Source organism: Ochotona curzoniae, unplaced genomic scaffold (assembly GCF_017591425.1).
Source record: "Ochotona curzoniae isolate NIBS_2020 unplaced genomic scaffold, NIBS_Ocur_1.0 scaffold_3890, whole genome shotgun sequence".
NCBI classification, from domain to species: domain Eukaryota; kingdom Metazoa; phylum Chordata; class Mammalia; order Lagomorpha; family Ochotonidae; genus Ochotona; species Ochotona curzoniae.
Genome location: NW_024467115.1, coordinates 39,749,890 through 39,772,859, shown reverse-complemented (window position 1 = coordinate 39,772,859; position 22,970 = coordinate 39,749,890).

Sequence of the window (22,970 nt, the reverse complement as noted above, 5' to 3'; positions counted from 1 at the left end):
GGATTCCATCTTACATTTGAGAGTGGAGATACATACTGCTCTATATCATCTCTTCTTGTTTTGCTAGTCTCGCTTAATCGTTCATTTACATGAATATATGCATCTACGTGTTGACCTGTATATCTATTGATTTGTGTTTTACATGAAGTTGGTTGATATCAGAGACCTATGCCCTTTGTCCTTTCAGGATGGACTTATTTCACTGAGCATGATGATCTCCAGTCGGAATCATTTTGTTGCTAATGATAGAAATTTCATTCTTTTTAAAGGCTGAGTAATATTCCAGAGTATATGTTGCACCGTTTCTTTATCTACTCCTCTTTGGACAGGCTTCTGGGTTGTTTCCATGTCTTCACTGTTGTAGATTGTACTGCTGCATATGTGGGGTTGCAGGTCTCTCTCAGATACAGGTTTTATTTGCTTTGCATGTATTCCCAGCGGTGGGATATCTGGGTCATATGGTGGATCAATATTCTGTTTCCTTTGCACTCTGTGAACTGACTTCCTAGGTGGCATTACTAGCCCACATTCCCACAGCAGTGGGGTAGGACCCTTGTCTCCCCACACCCACGCCAGCAGGTGTTGTTAGTAGAGCTCTAAATGTAGGGCAGTCTCACTGGAGTTAGGTGGAATCTCAATGCAGTTTTTATTTGTATTTCACTGATGATTAGTGAGCCTGAGCATTCTTTTCATATGTGTACTAGCCATTGGTTCTTTTGAAAAATGCCTGTCCGTTTCCTTCATCTGTTTCTTCACAAGATTGCTTGGTTGGCTCTCACTGGATTCCTGAAGCTTCCTGTAAATCCTGCATCTGAGTCCCATACCTGTTATGTAATGTGCAAAAACGTTTCTCCCGTGGGAGCATTCTGTTGGTTACTCCTTCACTTTGTTGAACATTTCCTTTGCTGTACAAAGATTTCTTGATTTCATGCAGTTCTGTTTGTTAACTTTGGCTTAATTGCCTATGTTTTAGAGACTTTTCTACATCTGTTTTCATCGCTACCTCCTGCCATATTCCTCCTTCCTGGAATTACACATCTTTGTAACTTTCAAGACAAGAGGAAAGGCTGGCATCATGACACAGCAGACTGCCAACTGTCATGCTGGCATTACATAAGGATGTCTGTTCAAATCCTGGATGCTCCACTTTCAATCCAGTTTCCCATCAATATACCAAAGAAACCAATGGAATATGGCCCAAGAGCTTGGCTCACTGCACCCATGTGGGAGACCTACATGCAGTTCCGATCTCCTCAGTTTGGTCCAGCACTGATTTGAGTTGTTGCAGACATTTGTTGGGTAAGCCAGCATGTGGAAAATTGCACTCTCTCTCTCTCTGCCTTGTACCTCTGCACCAATTGACGCTCTCCTAGTTGTTCTATTCATTAAAAAAATCATTGAATGCTTAATATATATAGTATTCTAAGTCCTTTGTATGACTAGCTTACTTAATACTTCAAGTTTATTGCCTCTACCATCTCCATTTTCTACTTTATTTTCTATATTACCAAAGAAAACTATTCTTAAAACTCAACTTGGAGTAACCTGAGTGACAGAGTGGGTGGTTTTATCTGTCGAAAGGATAATAGCATCTTCTAAGAAGGAGCTCTACAAACCGAAGCAGTTCTAAAACTACTAACTTGGAAGCTGAGAGCAAGGGTTCAATAGCTGCTCTGTCCCAATTTATCTCATTCATGCTTCTACAACCAAGAGCTTCATTTTTACTCCAGATTAAGTGTCTCCTTAGGAAAAAGAAACAGCTATTAACCACTGGATGACAGACTGCAGCCTAGAAAACAGGGAGGAAAGGGGAAATTCAGGTTCCAAGTCTGTTAATCAAAGTTTCAAGGAAAGTATGACTGAGGCTCATTTTTTCACATGACAATCCCTAGACTAATTACCATAATCAGAGATAGGATAAAATGAGGAGATTAGGATTGAATCAGATTTATTTTTATTATTTTTTTTATTGGAAAGGCGGATATACAGAGGGGAGAGACAGAGAGGAAGATCTTCCGTCCGATGATTCACTCCCCAAGTGAGAAGCCAGGAGCCTCTTCTGCGTCTCCAACGCGGGTGCAGGGTCCCAAAGCTTTGGGCCGTCCTCAACTGCTTTCCCGGGCCACAGGCAGGGAGCTGGAAGGGAAGCGGGGCTGCTGGGATAGAACCAGCACCCATATGGGATCCCGGGCGTGCAAGGCGAGGATCTTAACCCCTTGCACCACCGTGCCGGGCCCTAGGATTGAATCAGAAACACTGAGATGTCATGAGGTCAGAGGGATCCCAGGTGGACGCCAGCATCCTGATGACAGTTACGTTCACTACTTCACACCTTTCCCTTCAGTCACAGCTCTTACAAACTGTGCTTTTGTGCTGATGGGTTAAAAAGAAACATTTGAAAACATGCAATATTTAAAACAGTTTTCTTTTAAAATATGTGTTTGTTTTTGTTGGAAAGGCAGCTACAGAGAGAAGAAAATGCAAAAAGATCTTACCTAGAATTTTGACTTACTGGTATAAATCAACAAGTGCAAGAGCGTACAATCTTATGCCACTTCCTGGATAATCTGGATTAACAAACCACTCAACATATCCATTCAGTGATTCATTGCTTTGCAAAAACCAAGCACAATACAAAACAGGTGCATTGTTGGACATTTGTAATTATTACAGATGTTACTTTTTTGGATGGATCTAAACTTGCTTTCCTACTATCACTATTTTTTTAAGTTTATGAAATAACTCTGTATCAGCTTCCCCAGGATGACACTTTAAATATTTTAAGTTACCTTCTCTCATCCTTTTTTAGGCTAACTAACCCCATAGCAACATGAACAGTTATGACTGATGTTTAGAAAAATACCTTTTTCATTTTGATTCCTTCACACAAATTTTTAAAGTGCATCGGAACTTAAAAGGTTATTGTTTGTGATTCTCATTATTTATGAGTCAATCTGAAAGTCATGCCATATGTGGATTTTGTGAGATAATTTTATTGAAAAAAAAAAAAGCTAGTTGTGAAAGCACATCCTCTGGCTAGCAAGGACTCCATAGCCCCAGCCACCATCTGTGCAGAAGGGTCCTATTACTTGAAGGATAGCTTTTTTTCCCAGGACACAGTCCTCGAAACCGTTCAGTTTATCCAATGTATAGTAAACATGTTATAGTTTAAATTTGATTCCATAAAAAAGAAATGGTCTTTGCTCATACCCCCAGTGCTGGCATTAGTTCACACATCACATCAACCCCAGAAAGTAATTACCCTTCGTTAGGCGCCCACAAGTTGATAAATTGTAAAAGCCTTGTTGTGGCAGTCTTCTCATCACCTAGTTGCAGTAATAAATCAACCTGGCAATCCCTCCCTAGGGTCACTGCATCACAGAACGTGTGCTGAGGGGACAACTTGCAGCAATAGCAGAGCTAACTTTGGAAGGAACAAGCATTCCAGCAATGTGGGAATTGTGACTTGGAAGCAGTGTTGCTTCCATTGACGTGTAATTGGCATTTAAAAAACATAGTTTTGGAAAATGTGTCTGATCCAGCCTCGTTAACCACGAGATAAAATGGGCACTCACTCAGCATCTGTGAGAGTACAGGGCGGGGGGAAGGGCGCTATTCTCTTCAAGCAGATTTCATCAAAACCTTTGCCCTGTGTGCTCACAGTTCTACAATATGCATGGTCCTTATCCCAGAACCGACAGCTCCTTAACCTCTTCCATCCTTGCTTCTTGTGCTCCTGCAGAGAACTCAACATGCTTTTCCTGAATGCCAGTTTATAAACTAACATCTGTCTTTGTCTCAAAGATCCTCAAGATCCATTTCTACCATTATCCTCAAAGTACACTCAGAATTCTAGACGGAGTTGAAATGAGAGAGAGATGGAAAGCCCGACTAGACAGCCAATTTTATCCATGTGACTTGTACTCCTTAGTCATGCAAGAAAGGTGGTGCTGCCTGGGGCCCTTCACTGTGCCCTGCTGCTTTCCTCGTCCCTCTGTATTCCTGAGGACCATGCCTTGAGTGAGGGAGCACGTGTTAAACTCAACAGCCTGGAGGAAGAGTAAATATAGATGTGAACTATGATTTCTCTCTAAGGAATATTTGTTCCTTTTTCATTCAGCTATTTTTCATGATATATATCATGAATATTTAGAATCAGAACAATGAGACTTGCATATTATTTAAATAAGTGGAGGGAGATAACCATGTTCATGGATTAGAGCAATCAATATTACTAAAAGAACATAAAGTTTTATTTACACAGGATGGATAAGTTCTGAATACTCAGCATACAGCATGTTGATGATTACAGTTTTTAAAGGGATTTGTTTTGAAAGTTCTCATTATACACACACAAGATCACCTATAAGCACCTCCCCGGATCCCACAGGGTGCTAGGGCCCAAGCACTTGAATCAACCTGTTCCACTTTCCCAGTGCATTGGCAGGGAGCTGGATAGGAAGTAGAGCAGCCAAGACTCCATCTAGTGTCCAGGTAGGATGCCAGTGCTGCAGGTAGCAGCTTAACCCACTTTACCCAATATCAGCCCCTGATAACTGGTTTTAAAAACATACCTAAAAGTGTTAATTTGCTATGTTAATGCAAAGTAATCCACACCGGGGTATACCAGACCTGATTCTTGTGTGTGCATGCCAATACAGGGCCTGGCACAGTCTGTCACCCAAATCTCTCTTTGTGTACACTGTTAATTGCCATTGCCGGGTCAGTTGTCTCCAACTCTGTCTTCTACACAAACTAATGGGTATTGCAGACAGTCAGATCCTGCCCACCACACACTCAGCCCCCAGGCAAACCAGTGGCATTTGTAGCCTAGTAGGAGTAACCAGCAATACCCCCACCAGGCCTGCCCCCTACCCTGGCTCCTGTGCTTGCCAGTATGTACAGCACACTGGTCCAGTCTGTATGACATCCCATTCAGCTCTCATATCAATAGGCATTGAACCCTACCTCAACCCAACCAGCTCAACTATCCAGCCTTCACATGTGCCACTCTCTATCTAGCTATGCCTGTCCTAGTCCTGGTTCTCATGCTCACCAGAGCGGCAACCCAAGAGGGAGGTGCCTACTCTTTCCCTAATGGGCTCACTCCCACTCCTGGATCTGGCACTCTTCAGGTGGTACTGAACTTTAGCTCGACAGTTTGCTCTCCCATGGCAGCATCTGCCAGCTGGTACTATGGCAAAGCCCAATCAACCCACACCCACTCTGGCTTATGCATGTGCCAGTAGGTACAGTACACCTAGCCTGGCTTGTCCCCAGTCCAGCTCACATGAAGGCCAACAGATGTTGTAGCCCTGCTTCGTCTGGTCTGCCCCCATCCCAGCTCTCACACTCACCAGTGGGAATAATGGTTCAACAGGGGAGCTCCCTGAAGCTCCCCTACCAGGTTCACCCACTCTCTTCTGAGTCTCACATGTGCTGGTTGGACCCAAACTGGCATGGCCTGCCTCACCTTGGCATTTGCCAGTGGCTGCTGTTGCCTGGACCAACCTGGCCTAACCCCAGTTTCAGCTCAAACTGGTGGGAAATACAGCCTAGCCAGCCCAAGCAGCCCCCAGTTCAGGCTCTAATGTGAACTGCCTGGTATTGCGGCCCGACCTGGCAGGACCCACACACCATTCTGTCTCTCAGATTTGCCAGTGAGTTAAATGAACTGGCCTAGCCTAACTCACCCCTGACGTGGCAAAGGTAAGCCTGTGGGTACTGTAACCCAGCCTGGTCTGGGCTGTTCTCTTTCTTGGTTTTCACACTCACCTTCAGGGACTGTGTCCCCGACAGAGGAGTTTCCCAAGCTCCTCCATTAGAACCTCTCCCAATGCCAGATTTTGCATATACCGGTTGGTTCATGGGCCAGCCCTACTTATTCCTCTTCCTGTCACAGCAAGAACAGTAGCCTTTACTGACTGGCCTTCATCCATTCTGGTTCTTACTGTTGGGTGCTACAGCCTAGACAAGCCTAGTCCACACTCAGACACAGTTCACACATGGCTCAGCAGGGGCAGACACCTAGACTAGCCCATTTACCCTGGTTCTCATGATTACCAGTTTGTGTTGGAGTCTAGCCCATTCTGACACATCCCAGACCCTGTCCACATTTGTGCCAAGGGAGACTGCATCCAGACCAGACTGCAGCCCCTACTCTGGCCCCTGCGCTCACCAGTGGAACCCACAACCTAGCAGGGTTTGATCTCAGCCACTGATCACACACATGCCAGTGGTTGCTCTGACTCAGCTTGGCACAGCCCCTCCCCTTTCTTAACCTTTGCCTTTGGAAGCTGCAGCCTGGCCTGGCCCAGCCAGCCCCTAGGCCTAGCTTTCTCACTGGCTGGTGTTGCAACCTGGCCTTGCTCAATCTACTCTCATCCCTGGCTAATACAAACTAGTAGGTATGGCAGCCTAGCCTGGCCTGACCTGCTCTGCATCCTGGTTTCTGCACTTGCCAGTGGGCTATGGTTTTCTTGGCCCTACCTGGTCTGCCCACTTCCAAAACTGACTCAAACACTTGCTGACAGATGGAGCCCAGCCTTCCCAACACAAAGACCTGAACAACGCGTTCATCAGTGAAGCAATGACCCGTTAGATACGTTTCCCAGGTTCCCCCATGCGGGCCACTCCCATTCCCAGATTTCATGCATGTTGGCATGTGCTAGGCCCTTACACAGCATGGTCTGTTCTATCCATTCTGGCCTTTGTATGAGCTGGTGCGACCCAGCCCACCCCACACCCTGTTTTAGGGTGCTCATGCGGGACCAGCCCCGCTTGTTCCCAGCCCCAGCACCGGTAAGCATCAGTGAGTTGCATGGTCACACCTAGCTCAGTCCATCACCATCCCAACTCTCAAGCTAACCAGTGAGACTTGTAGTTCCATAGGGTTGGGCCCACTTGTCCCCCACAGAATCCACCCCTGGACCTGGTTCTCTTGTGTGCTAGTTGGTCTCATGGCCCAGTCTGATGTGACACATTCCCTGATCCGACATTCACTGTCAGATACTAGAACCTAGACCTGCAAGACAGGCCCCCAGACATAGCTTACATGTGTCCTGGCTTGTGGTGGTCAGCCATGTTCCATGCTAACAAGCCTGACCCAGGAATCCCATGTGGGCTTGTATATCCGTCTGACCCATAAAGATCTTCAGGGCCTCTTCCCTCAAAACAACCAGGTCTCAGTCCCACTGCTTACCTGCAAGTACAGTGGCTTTGTTGTTGAGTGTCCCTCAGGATTCATTCCTCACCTACATGCATAGTGGCCTTATCCATGGATGTCCCTAGGCAGTAATTGATACCCCCAAAACTCCAGAGCTCACCGCCAGGCTGCCAGCAGGCAGAGCCCAGTGCCAGTTGGCACACTGGCCACCCATGAGCCCAGGACCCTCCCCCACCCAGGAGCAGCAGATAGGGAGCAGGGTCCTCAGCCTGGCACTACATAAGGTACCTGCTCTACTGCTCAGACTTCAGACAAGCTTTAGATCCAGGAATTTTTTTGTGTGTGTGTGAAATGGTAAGCATGATGTGCTGATGACATTTGCATGGCTACATGTAATATGAGGATGTCATCACACTGAAAATATGTGCCTTGTCCGGCCTTTGAACGTAAACAGGATACAGAGTATGGAGAACCTGACATTGGCTGAAAGGCTGGAACACACGAGGAGACTATGAGCTAGTAGGGGAAATTTTGTCTGACTCACTGAATTTCCCCCAGGATAACGGATGGGTTAATCACAGCACCAGGCTGAACTGCCAGGGCTCAAGAGCACTTGATTACACCTAGACTTTGGGCTCTAAGGGTTGAATCTGTGTTTTTCAGTAAAGCATGTACAAGTCTGTGTGTCTAGATGGATGCCATCTGGTTGTGACAGTGCAGCCACCATGATCACGGACACAGCTTCCTTCCCTGAGCAGCCCCTGGTGACAACAGCTAGGCACAGGAAAGAAGAGTGAGAAGATAGGATTTAGGTAACACGATGTGTGCTTATGTCTTTTAAGGTTGCTGTATTGTAAAAATGGTTTGAAGTGAGTTACATTATTACATGAATCACAGCAGGGTTTATGAAATAAATACGAACTAGGATGAAGGAAACACACAGAGTGGAAAGTTATGAAGCCAACGAATCCCTGCCTTGCGTTGCTTTGCAAACACACAGTGAGGTAGACGTGCTTCTGACTGTCCCAGCACGTAGCGAGCAGGGGAACAGCCACCTCCAATAAGCAAAGCTTCTTCCAGTCCATGGATGATAAGCTCACGTTTCTGTGCCCTCACAAGGAAGACTTCACAAACTTAGTAATACAGTAAATGGGAACATGATTTGCTAATATTTCTTCCAAAGCCTGTCGCTGTATGCCTGTGACATGACACCCCAGGTCAACCCTGAACCAAGACGATGCAGTACAGCTGCTGATCTGCCTCATTTACCCTTCCAACCAAGACGTCTCCAAAGCATTCACACATGGGAGTTGATGTACCAATACAACATGAATGTGCAAGAAACACACTTCTATGAAAACTGAAGTACTACAAAGCTGGATAACTAAAAGTAGTTTCCATCAGCTGCAAGGTTTCTTAACAGAACTTCTTCAGCCAGGAGAGCAGCTTCACAAGTGGCTCACTTTACCTTAGATTAACTCACTCTTTCTGAATGACAGATGGAGCAAGTTCCTTTATTCCAGCTGACTACCCAAATGCTCACAATGCCATGGCTGAGCCAAGCCAAATCCAGGTGCCAGAAACCCAACCCAAATCTTCCAGTCAGTTGAGCCACTCTACCGCCTCGCATGTCATGTGCTAGCTGAAGTCTGGAGTTAGGAGTCAGAGACAGCATCATCAAACAGGGGTGTGAACAGCAGCATCCTAACTCCTCAACCAAACAGCCCCCATCATGAGCTAATGTGGCTGTGTGAATCATCAAATAGAGGACTAGAAAACCACTTTCATGTTCATGTTCCAACCCCCTGTAGCCAGAGCTGTGATCACAGGTCTTGCCCGTGGACCTCTGCTGTCCTCCTGAAAGGGTGGTGTGCTGTTAGCACTGAACTCCTCTCTTCAAGGGCTACTAACCGTAGCTTTAACTTCTCTCTGCTTTAACTTCTGTCATTCAGAACATTTTATGTAAAAGAATGTGATGCCAAAATTGTGCGCTCCATGTAACCGAAGGAAGCATTTTAGATTTTTTTTAAACAAAATTGATTGTTCTCCTAAAAAAAGAGTTGTTTTAATGCAAAAGTTTCATCTTTTAAGTTAAGAAAAATAATCTTCCATTAAAGTTACTGAGCAAAGATCTTCATGAAAACACATAGAGAGATAAGGTAAGTATGTGTGTCCTACATTCCTTAACGCGTCTAGATAGCTCCAGTGGGATTTCTCTTAACCAACTACTCAACAGAAGTCAGCACCCTCAACTTCCATTATAAAAACATGCTGATTGGACCCAGCATGATGGCTCATTGGCCAAACCTTGCATCCACTTGGATCCCACATAGGCACCGGTTCATGTCCCGGCTGCTCCAGTTCCCAGTCAGCTCCCTGCCTGTGCCCTGGGAAAGCAATAGAGGATGGCCCAAAGTCTTGGGACTTCTCCTACACATGGGAAACTTAGAAGAAGCTCCTGGCTCCTGGCTTTGGATCAGCTCAGCTCCAGCTATTATTGCCACTTGGGGACTTGGGGAGTAAACCAGTGGATGGAAGATCTTTCTTTATCTCCTCTCCGTAGTTCTACATTCCCAATAAAAATAAATAAATATTTTTAAATAAAATAAAAAGACATTCTCTCCATTTTGATTGTCAATTCTGAAGAGTCAGCTGCCTTTGCTATACTATTTTAACTAGTACTTGCAAACTAATGAATAAACAGCATAAAATTAATATGTGATTGCAAAACAGAAGATGAGTAGCCGTATGTAGTTTCCGTCACTTATAAGGAAACTAATAAATATTAGGGGAGGAAATATTAAAATTCAATTCTTCTGTGCTCAAATAGCATTGCTAATATTTTTAATTCCACACTCCTCTAAGGAGCCTCAAAGTAGAAAATGTTGATAAGGAATTTTGATTCATTATAATGATGAACTGTGATTGCAGTCTATACAAGTAGAAGAATGACACTTCACCCGTGGTTCGTAGGTTACAAACGCTCAGTTTCTCTGTTGCAAATGTCTCACTGAAGAGCTATATGCAGGAATCGTGCCTCTCTAGTTTTCTTCCCGCATTGTTTGCTTGTCATTCATTTGCTTGTCAAAGAAGTGAAATGACTCTTCATGGGTGACTTTTGCCTCCCAATAGGGCTGGCTTCACAAAGACGGCATGGATGCTCTGGTCTGAGACCACCAACTTGTTTTAATGTTTTGTTGTCTTTTTGAAGTCTGAGTAAACAGGGCACATGCACAGAGCCTCCGGGTGGACAGGGTCAAGCTCAGAGGCACAGCACACCACACAGGTGCAGCAGTAAGCCTGGCACTCAGGTGTGTGTTCCGTGGCACCTGGAGGGCAGGCACAAGCCATAACCTGGACTCAGGGTGGGGACAGAGATTGCATTGGCATCCACAGCACTAACCATAGGAGAGGGGAGGTGCTACCTGTCTGGGAGATTTAGGACTCCCAAGGGGCTGGGTCCCCTTCCATTTCTGAACCACACTCCCTTGCCTTCCAACCTAGGTTCCAGGTAAGGATCTCCCAGAAGCCAAGAGGAATTTTATCAGTGAATAGAAGCATAGTCAACATGGACATCATAATAAAGCTTATCAGGATACTATCAGAATGTTTCAAAGATTTAAAAACCTATGGTTTTCACAACACAGGGAGAGGCTAGTATTGTGGTAAGGTGTCGAGCTACTGCCTATGGTACTAGAATCCCATATCAGCACACCTGGTTAAGTCTACTTGCCCCACTTCTAATCCAGCTGCCTGCGAATGCACCGAGAAAAGCAGCAGAGGATTGTTCAAGAACTTAGGACTCTGCCAGTCGTACAGGAAGCCTGCACAAAACCTTGGGTCCTGGCTACATCCTAGCCAAGTGCCAGTGCTTGCAGACACACAGGAAGTGAACCAGCAACTGAAGATTCCTTCCCACTCTGTCTCTCACTTTCTAACTCTGCCTTCCAAACAAACAAATAAATCCTAAAAAATAGAGTAGTATAATATTACAAATCAACTATTCATAGATATTTATAAGTACCTTAGAAATTAAGTGTAAAGATCTTCAGACTTGATGCAAAAGAACAGAAACTTTCGCTTTGTCACTTCAAATAGAACTTCAATTAGAATCATGACCTCTAAGCACACCAAAATGCACATTATGAATGATTTGTCAGAAACTCATTTTAATGCTAAAGGTTACAGGATATTCTGAACATCACAGATAACATGTTATTTGCATAAGCAGAACCATCTTTCTAAAATTAAAAAATGAAGTTATTTATATTGCATTAATTGTTATTAAAATATAAATTATATTGATCTAATAAATGAATTTCCAGAAAACTGAGCTCAAAAAATCTCATGAATAATCAAGATTTCACATTAATAAAACATCAGCTATTACATAAAATTTTAGCACTTAAGTATTTTCATAATTTATATATATGGTATGATTCATACATTGTTAACACTTTTATTACGTTTGTATACTAAGATACCTTAAAAGGAAAAATCTTCACTTTAGCACATGTAGTGGCACATGTTTCTGCTTTTTGAATAATAATAATTGATTGCACTTTCATTTTTCACTGGGTCTCAAGATTTGCACGGCTGTTGTACCCCAAAATATGTGCTTTATGTGTTCCTTGTTATAGTCGAACTCTTCTGACCACAATACCTTTTAATATAAATAATTGATTAACTCGCTGGCAATCACTTAGCAGGTTTTACAGAACGGAGTTTCGTTCCTGGAGGACCTCTCCTCACTGATGACAGACTTGGGCAAAGATTCCTCAGATCTTAGAGAGCACAGGCCTTCCCTTCCTTTGGAGGGTTTCCGTTTTCAGTCATGACTGACAGCTCTAAGGCAGGTCCAGCAGGTGCAGCAAGGAAGCTAGTGATGAGGTAGTGAGGTGAAGACCCTGTGCGAATCCTCAAAGTATTCCCTAGGTGCCTGTGGAAAACAGAAAAGTAGTCAATAAGCCTCATCGAATCCCTATGAATCCTTCAAACTACAGACTTCGGTCAGCATCGTGCCCTGCAAGAAGCATGCTTTGCTGCAGCCAAAAAGAAAAGTGTTCATCTGAAAAAGGAGCTAAAAATACTTACCCTTGTCAGCTTCCCCAGGGACTCTGAAAAGTGTTGATTGACACAGGAATTAGCTAATTTCATTTGGAGAAGGAAATGGAGGCGTCAAATCAGGGCAGCCATGACCCAGGCTGCAGCCTACAGAGACTGCTGGACTCTCAGGAAGCCTGGGTGGGCTGCCTGCTGCCTCCAGCTGCCCAGAGCCCCTCGGACCTGACTCTGCTGTGCTTCCCCGCTGGGCCTCTTCCCACCCACCTAGCAGGGAGCTGTCTGCACAGTGGGTGCTCTGCAGCACATCTCTCTCTGTGATGAGCTTTCCTAACTCATTCATGATCACCAGTCATGACATTGATTCTGCAACATCATCACATTAAAAAGTTCAAGTTTCAGACTACCCACTTCTTTTTTTCAACTAGCTGTTACTTTAAACATATGTGTGTGTGTGTGTGTATTTTTAAATTCCTGGTGCATGGTACAGCGTAATTTCTTCTCCACTGGCTGGTCTTCTTATCCCGGTTATTCCACTTATGAAGGCCTACGGATTGATTATGACCCACGTGTTCGCTTCTGGGACTTAAAAAACACACAGCAACTGGGGACAAAAGTGTGGCATAGCTAGTCAGGCTTCCACTTACAATGTGAGCCTCCCATAGGGGTGCCAGTTCTTGTGTAGAATGTTCCACTTCCAGTCAAGCTCCCTGCTAACGTACCTGGGAAAGCAATGCAGGATGGCTCATCCACTTGGACTCCTGGACCCATGTGAGAGACCCAGATGGAGATGTCACCTCCCAGCTGTGGCCTGGCCAAACACCAGATGTGGAGGTCATCTGATAACTGACCCAGTGGATAAAAGATCTCTCTTTCTAACTGCCCTTCTAACTGTACCTTTCTTACACACACACACACACACACACACACACACACACACACACACACACACACAGATTACGAAACAAACCCATTCATCTCAAGCCATTCATTCAGATGGGTGTTCTCACCAGACCTACAGAATCTTTTCATTCTGCATGAAAAACAAAGTCACGATTTCCTATGCCACTTACCTTCTGTTATTAAACTTCATTGTTTTACAACCACTCCTTAAAAAAAAAGTTCCATATTCAGTACATTGCAAAAAGAATTCTATCTCTGTGGCTTCAAACATTAAAACAAAATGTAAAGAAAAATGTTCACTCAGTGAGTTGTTCTTTTGTGAGTTTATATTCTGATACATCTTGACAAAGTCCAGTACTCGAGGCTTTAGCAGTTTCTCACACGCTACCCCAGCCTTATCAAGACACAATTTTTGAATGATGGAAGTAACAAAATTCCCAGATAGAGCAGTTTTCACAGGTTTATAAGAGGAAAGGAGTTTAATATTCACTTTCAAATAATCATTTAACTTCATAATACTATCAAATAGATCTTGTTAGCCTCATTTTGAGACGAGCAAATTGAAGCCATGCCCTTCAGATGGCCATCATTAGAAAGGTGAGCATTTCAAAGGCCTGTGGGTACACAGGTTCCACCTGTATTTCTTTCTGCACAATAGACGCTGGTATCATAGTATAACTTGATTAATAAGGAGACCGATGATAGGAGTGCAGGAGGATTATGTTAGAGTAAGGCCATCATACACGCCCTTCTGAGTATGTCGTATCACAGGAACAATTTGCAAGCAAGAGTGGAGAAATGGGTTTTGTGCTCCCTTTTTGGAGGGCTTTTAGACTCAAGGTGTGAAATCCTATTGCTGAGAGAATATATTGTTTCATACAAAATGTGAGATGGCCTGAGAAACACCAGAACCTCAAGAAACATTGCTGACTGAGAGCCATCGCCGGAGCCTCTTCCCAGCTCGGTCTGCTCTGGCTACATCCCCGACGGGCGCCTGTAAAAGAGTGGCTGGCAGAACACACCTGAAGAAACACCAGTGGAGAAACAACAGAGCACCGACCAGGACCACAGTGTGACAGCAACACAACAGAACTCCAACCAGGACCACAGTGTGGCAACAACACAACAGATCACCGACCAGGACCACAGTGTGGCAGCAACACAACAGATCTCCGACCAGGACCACAGTGTGACAGCAACACAACAGAACTCCAACCAGGACCACAGTGTGGCAACAACACAACAGATCACCAACCAGGACCACAGTGTGGCAGCAACACAACAGATCTCCGACCAGGACCACAGTGTGACAGCAACAAAAGCCAGGCTCATACCCCCATTGTTGATGAGAGACAAAAAATAAAATTGCATTACTGCCACCTTCCTCTGAATTATTGTGTGCCTATAAAAGGCAAACAGGCATCTTTATATGGTTGTGAATTTCTATTAACCGGGATAACATAGCACTCATGGAATTAATACCATCAATGTCAAATTATTCACCCTGATAAACATTTCCCTATGAAAATTCTGTCTCAGTCTGAGAAGGGACAAAACAACCCCAGTCATGTCTGGTGTTTTAAGTAAATCACTTATTTATTTTATTTATTTCTTTGAAAGTTCCACAGAGATTCCCCATGTGCTGTTTTACTCCCTAATGCCTGCAAAGGTTGGGGCTGTGCTCAAAGCAGGGTTCCCCATGAGTGGTGGGGACCCAGTTACTTGAGTAGTCAACACTGTTGCCTTCTTGGGTTCATTAGCAGGAAGTTGAAATCAGAAGAGAAGATAGACCAGGACTCGAACCCAAGCATTCCAACAAGGGCTGCAAATGTCCCAAACAGCATCTTACCCACTATACCAAATGTCCACTTCTGCCACTTACCTGTTCCCAACTATAACTCTACCCAACACTGTTGTGCTGGAGGCCCTTGTCAGAGCACTTGCTATCTATTTATTGCCTTACTCTATCATACCAGCTATCAATCAGACTGTAACTTCTCAAATCCCTGACTTGCAGATGAAGGGTCCAAGCAAGCAGCGGTTAGCAACAACCAAGTCTTTCATCAAGTTCCACAAACTATATGCCCAGGCTCATCTGAAAAGCATTGTCCACCGTTTTGGTCCCAGGCCATGGGTGTGTCACCGTTTGAACACCACCTGCTCAGGGGAAACACCCTCAGAAGAGGCACTTGCCCATCTAGGGCAGCCTCATCGAGGTCTAACACATTGGCTCAGCTCCTGGGATCAAGGCACCCGGAGCTCCCTAGCACTAGGGATTCGTTTCTGGAATGTTGCCATGTTCCCTCCAGAATCTTCCTTCAAATGCATCTCTTCCAACGCCAAGATCTGTCCCCAGCATCTCACTGATTTGTTTCCTGTGGCCACCTGAGCTGACCTTCTAACAAGCCACTCTGCTTCTACCCTAGCTCTGCAGGGTCGTTTCCAACAGGGGCTGGTCACTTCTCTGTGGTGATTCCCCCTGTGGCTCTCTACCACCATCTGAATGGCTGTCAATCCAGATCCATCCAAGGTCACAGGATCTCCTGTGAACAGCCCCCTCCTTGTGGGGCACAGCACAGACTTACAGCCCAGGACTAGCCCTATGCAGGAGAGCAAGGTCTACACAGTGCTTATGTAAGGCCGCATTCCAGCACTTGTGCTTCCATTGCCCACAACCTCCTGGCCTCCCTGCCTGGTTCTCCACAACCCTCTGCTCAATGCAAGCATGGAGAGTTCTCTGTCTACCACTACCAGGCCTGCAGCTCATTGATTCAGTTCAGAGCCATGGAGGGGAAGCAGCAACCACAGCAAAGCCAACTTGGGAACACAGATCCGGAAGGGAGGCAACTTGCTAGCCTCCTATCTCTCCCAAAAATCATTCTCCACAACTCTGACTCACAACACTGCTCTCCTGCAATAACATGTTAATTTGTTTCATTGTAAAAAATAAATCAGCTTCCTTCTGCACCCGGGTAAGCCTGGTCCTGTGTGCATGTGTTGAAGGAGTGGGACAGAGGGGATCAGCTGTCGCTGCCTCAGAACCCCTGCATGCTCCAGTGCCCACCCCAATAATGAGCCAGAGCCTTTTCCAGCACACAAAAGAGAAAGCTTTCAGGGCCCCACCAGGCTCCACGTTCCTGTTCTATCTTCTGTCTGTGTCACCAGGGAGCACACCGCAGCACTGCACCTGAATGCTATCTGAAGCCATTACACCAGCCTTTCTGTGTGAAGAGATAGTGTAAAAAATGATATAGAAAATGCCAAAATTTCCTGATAATCCAGAAAGTAATTTTCCATAACTGGACTTCCACAAAAGGTTTCTTGATGTCTGATTTGGGGGCGGGGGGAAAACCTGCTTTTCCTGCTGAGGGAAGGTTAATGATACTAACCAATGCTGTTGGGATTGTCAAGAGTGACAATTTTTGAACCCTAATACTCATAGTTTCCTTCCTGTAAATTTTGTTTCTGCTGGGCCTGACGAATGTCGCCGTGATAATGGGCTCAACAGGGGTAGACCAGTTAACTGCGTCACCAAGATGCCATAGTCAAATTAACCTGATTTTAAGATGTCAGTCATTCACTGACAGCCACACAGACAGGAGTTCACTACCATGCTGAAATTCCCACAGATGCAACCGTGGGTTCCTGGGAAATGCTTGTACTAAATTTAGGAGATAACTCCTTTGCCTTAGCACAGGTAAGTGCTGAATTCAAACGCATTTCTTTCCTTTTTTTCATGACAATGCATGTACCAATTCTAATAGATATTGTTATAGTCATATCACAGAAGGATTCAACTTCCTGCTTTCTGGCTTCAATAATCAATTTTTCAGAGCACAAAAGATGCACACAAATATATTACGGCTTCTCCTCCTCCCACTTCTCTTCCCATCTCCCCTTCCCACCCCTCCTTGATGTCACTACTATATCCTGAAACCTGTCTCTATGGAAAATAGCACTTTTCCCCAGCACTTGTTTTATATAGGCCAAACCTCTAATCAATACCAAAAAGGAAGCTCCAGCTTTCTACAGATCTTGCTATTTCATGTCTCTGACAAACTCACCACATTCCCAGCCATCGTTTCCCTCCCCAGCGTTATTCGAAATACCAATTAGTTTCCTGTGAGATCCAGTTGTCCTGTGGAAGCCTGCAAATATGTTAGTCTCCTTGGTGATGCCTACGGATCTCTGCATCACACAAGGAGATTAAATAAGGGCCCTGGGGGATTCATGTCACATCCACCTTTGGGTCAACCCAAAAGCTGCTCTCCCGGGAGCCCATTAAAGATCCCGAGCTGCTTAAGAACCAGTGATGGCTACTTACAGCCCCGGGACTTGCCGTCCAACTGAATCCTGTCTACACAGAATGGCATTTGTCCTACCTCTTCATCGAGTCCACTCGCTGTGACTGCCGGGGGTGAGACTGCATTCACTTCCAGTGTCTCTTCAGACCACCCAACAGGCCAACGTCATGATTCATCCTTCTGTTTCCCCAAGTAATAATTTTCAAAGCCACTTATTTCATTTTGCACAGGACAGGAAAAGAGAGTGCTCTTGAAAATACTTGTTAGACACATAATAAAATCTGTGGCTCGTGAAATCCATCTGCCGTTTCTCAAGACCTACCCAAGATGGAACAGCTCCATGTGATAAAAATGACTTGACTGATCTACCCATCCTTGATTATTGTATAATAGAACAAGATACTGCTTGGCTCCTTATTACATTATTCAGAAGAATTTGCTCTCAACACACACCATATTTTGGGTCAGCTGGCAACCTTTCAAAGAGTGGCAGGTGTGATCCTGTGCTATGCCCCTGATCTCATGAGTTATTCCAGAACAGTCTCAGTAGCATAGCATTCACTATGGGGCAAAGGTGGTGGGAGTCACTTATCCCAGGCTTTGGTAGCTTTGGGAGCCCAGCCCTGCTCAATGGCCCTTCTTCTCCACTCTTCCAATGACCTCTTTGCGTTAGCTCATTGCCACAGAGCTCTGGCCAATGAATGGCCCATGTTCTGCTGTCTTTGTCTCTCTGTTACTGCAAGCACTGAGAAGTAAGCCAGCTATACCTCCAAACTAGGCACAACAGCCTAGTGGCTAAAGTCCTCACCTTGTATGTCGCAGAACCCATGTGGAAGCTAATTTGTGTCCCAGCTGCTCCATTTCCCATCATGCTCCCTGCTTGTGGCCTGGGATTGCAGCGGAGGATTGTCCAAAGCCATAGGACCCTGCACCCACGTGGGAGACCCAGAAGAAGCTCCTGGTTCCTGGCTCTTGGATCAGCTCACCTCCAGCCATTGTGGCCACTTGGAAAGTACATGGTAGATCTTTCCTTTTTCTCTCCTCTCTGTATATCTATCTTTTCAATAAAAAATAAATAAATCTTGGGAAGAAAAACCTTGAAATATACAGAGTCCATCCTTTGAGGACCAGTGTAATAGGTCCTTGTCACATATACAGTGCATCTGTGAAGTCACCAAGTAACTCCCCTGAGCCGCCATCTTTCTTCCTAGCTCTCAAAAATTAAGCTGATCACTTCTTGACTTAAATATAGATTTCTCCAAATGTTCAAGAAGCTAGCTAGGCTTATACTCATGGTAAGCCAACTGCCTCTCTAAGTTCCTCCTTCTTCATAACCTTTTGTAAATTCCTGACCATATGGAATCTAGTTGGTGCTAAGCAAATATTTATCCAATGAGCAAGGACTCATAATGTCCACCAGCTCGTAGTATGATCACCGGAAGGGCAGAGTTGGTGCAAGAAGCAGAGTCACGTGGTGATGACTTTAAATGATGTAAGATGTCAGGGGAGGGAGAGATCAAAGCAAGCTGAGATATTATGGGAAGGGTTTTACAAAAAAGGATTTGATTCAAGCAGGATGTGATCATATTTTCATGGGTGGAGAGGAGACAGGACATAAGAAAGAGCAATTTAAGAACTACAGATAAGAAAAGCAAGTTTGAAAATGATTTCTACATGTGTCTTCATGTCTAGCTCAGCGTTTCCCATGTCTCCCTCACCTCTTACATAAAAGCAGTAATGCTTACACTGCAGGTAGTTCCAGGAGTTAATAAAGTGACTCTGCACAGTTCAGCACAGGGCTTAATCATCACAATGATCAATCAGCAATACCTGTGACTGCAACCTCTGCCGCTGTTCTCAGCGACAGTTACACGATTATCATGACAATGAGCCACGGGAAGCTTATGGGTTGTATGTTTTTAACAGACCACAGAGGGGACTAAAACCGCTGAAGGAGCCTGCATGTGAAGGTGCTTGAATATGAGTGTGAGTACAAATAATTGATCCTGCGAGATTGGCTCTGAGAAAGAAATACATATCTTTTTATCACGTTTTTTAATCAAGAAGTGAACATTATGGTACTAAATAAAAGGAAAGAGTATTACGTTGTCTGAATTCCTATAAAGTATATGATACTGTGACATGCATTATTACATTTATTACTTCTGAGAAGGAACAAGAATATGAGCCCAAATAAAAATCCATGTGAGATCCTAAACCCAATTTTTCTCACATGCAATGGTGTACATGCAGGTGACCTGTCTGATTAACACCTGTTGAACAGGGCTCAACAAATAAGAGCTAAATCCTACTTTGGTCAACAGAACACAAGGAGAGCATAGCCACCCATTTGCTCTGTTTTGTATGAGGCAGCTTTAGGGTCATGACCAAGGAGTCCAGGAGAGCCCCACCAGCAGAACCTAGGCCGTTGGTCGCTACCCCCTTCCCAGTCGGACTCTGCCTTTCCTAGGCAAAATACAATTACTCCCTTCTAAGTTGCTCTGCTTCCTACATGTTTCCTGTTACATAACCTAAGCTAATTTTCCACAACAGTTCCAATTATTTCACTGCCAAAGTTCTTCAGGACCCTGCACTGGTACCAACACAGAGCCCAACTTCATCTTCTGGGTTAGATGGAATACTCTGAAACTGAAACATGTAGGGGCAGAAGCATTTGGGATTTCTGACTGGTTGGAACTTTGGAATGTTTGCCTTTACATAACAAGATACCCTCTCAATGGACCCAAGTCTAAACTTGTGTTCATTTATGCCTCATACATAATTTAGAAAACAGCTTCAAATTAAATTTCTAAAATATTTTAATGATGTTGTATGTGAAAGAAAAACTGCGGTATGGGATTTTCCAATCACAGTCATATGGTGCTCAGAGTTGCACAGCTTCTCTTAGGGACGCTCAGTCTTGCCACCAGGGAGCCTGAGAGTCACAGCCCTGACTCGCAGGATTTCACACTGCCTTCCCCATGTGAATGAGCCACCACACTGACGAACAGCCACCTGTTTCCCTGCAGGTTCCAGTTCTCCCTATTTCTGTACCCACAGTGTCTCTGCTCCCCTTCCTGCCTCTTACCATGAACGCACTCCCAAGCACAGAGCGACATCCCAGCTCGAGGCGACCCTCTCTACCACTGTGTTTCCAACCCATGCGGGACTCTCCTCTTTGGCAACTCAGAAGCCACCTGCTCCTCCCAGCAATGGTCCTGCCTTGTGCTTCATTCAGACAACTAGCATGGAATGGTAGGCATTACCTGTGTCTCACCTCCCCAATAGATCCTCTATTCCTTGGAGGCATGATGATGTCACATCCTCAGCTTTTATAATACGGACTTCATGCTTATAAGGAACCTGGGCAAAAATTTCTTTAAAAAGATAATATCCATGAAATAGCAGATAACTTGAATATATGTCCATTTCAGGCAAAAACTAATATAAACTCCTATGTATGATCATACATTTAGATGGAAAGATTTTCCTCATTCCCTGTCTCATTTGCAGAAAAACTTGGTAGATTTTTTAAATGGTCGCTTGATCTGTCTGTCTCATTCAGAACTTTTGCCATCATTGTAATAGTGAGGACAGATCTTCAGCGTCACTCATGATACTAGGCCAGGGCTCCTGCAGCTCTTATCACATTCACCAGGACGATAAGACGAGCACATGAGTTGCATGACAGCCTCCTCTGCCATGCTGTCATAACTGCACCTTGGAGACTGGCATTTAAAGCCAGCCAACCTTTACTTTTTTAATGATGCATTTTGTATTGCTCAAAGATTTGCCCAACTAAAACACTATCATTACAACATGAAATCCACACCAACATCGCGTATGTGCTGTTTTGCTTTCTAATTTATTAAGTGAAGTCTGATATGCATTTCATACACATTGCGCAGGACCAGCTACACGTCAGATGCTCAGTGGCCCATGTAGCTGGGATCTCTGGGATTTGACGAAGCAACTTTGCAGCTCATTTCAAGAAGTACCAGGTGGTTCCCACGGTGTCCACAGGTATATGAGGCAGTGGTAACATCTTTTGTTTTCTATTCTGCTTTCTGTCTGTCCTCTATATATATATATGTCTTTTGATACAGTTCCATATGGTCTTGGATTTCTTCTCTTCCCTTCTCAAATCCCCTTCCCCAACTGATTTCCTCTACATTATTACAATAGAATAGTCATTCATAAGCAGTCTTAACTCCATCATTCTGCTATTTAAGTGTGTCCTGACATTGTAGGCACGGGCAATGGCAGAGAGTCGAGCACGGATCTATGTAACAGTCGAGCATGGATCTATGTAACAGATTCATTGGGAATCCATCTTTGATTGGAGAGCAGAGATGTATACCGCTCTGCGTCTTCATGTCTCAATGTGACACTATTGTACAGTTACTCTAAATGACTATATGTACATGTATGTTGACCTATATATCTACTGCTCTTGTATTTTGTGTGAATGTTGCCTTGTATCAGGATTAACATATGATTTTTGTCCTTTTGAAATTGTCTTATTTCACTGAGCATAATGGTCCTAGTTGGGAATCATTTTGTTGCAAATGATAGGATGTCATTCTTTTTAATGTCTGAATAGTATTCCATAGAGTGGATGTACCTCTTTTTAACCTTTATTAAAGAGAATTCCTAGCACAAAAGACAGCTATGTTGACAACTTCATCATGGATCGCTTAATTTTTTTCTTTTTTTATTGTGTGCTGTTGAAAACTGCTACTTTTATTTAACATTTCCTTTGGATTTGAGAATTCTAAGATTTCACTGAATTTTCATGATTTTATTGATTCTGGCTGCTGAAAATGAAATAATGCGTATTCATCCAGATTTACATGAAACGATTATGACTCAGAAAATGGGTCAAAAACACATTTGTTTTTACTAAAAATCTATGTATCTGAGCTCTCAGAGAAGCAGATTTTTAAAAAATATTTAGCAAGAAAATCTTCTAGTGTTCTAATTCTACTGGCAAGATTAGGAGACATAGTTTATTGAAAACTATCCACATAACTGAATATTTTGGGTTAGGAAAGCATTTTTCTTTAAAGACCTGAGTTTCTCACAATTTTAAGGAGAAACTCATAATGGAAAGAATGGCTGTAAATGAGTGGATCAATTTGCACAAGAGCCCTATGAATCCATGGAAGTGTGGACTATTCTTTTCAGGTCAGTTTTGCCGTAAAATTTTCCTGATATAGCACAGTTGGATGAGTACCAGAGAACATAAGGGAGGAGTGGCCGTGGAATGCTGAAGTTTGAATAAATCAGGAGACAGGCAGGTCTATCCTGACGTGGACACACTAGACTCCTGCCCAAGCAACCAAGGTCTGCAATCCTGGGACCCTTGGCACCTGGAGCTCCAGGTTGCACCTCCCGGATATGTCCCTGCCCAACCCACTTCCTCCTTGTCAAACCAAGCACATTGGGAGCTCTCTTTGACCTGAACAGTCTGTGGCCCTATGCACCACATATGTCCCTACAGTGGACAGGGCAACAACTGTGTGGCTAGGTTGTCT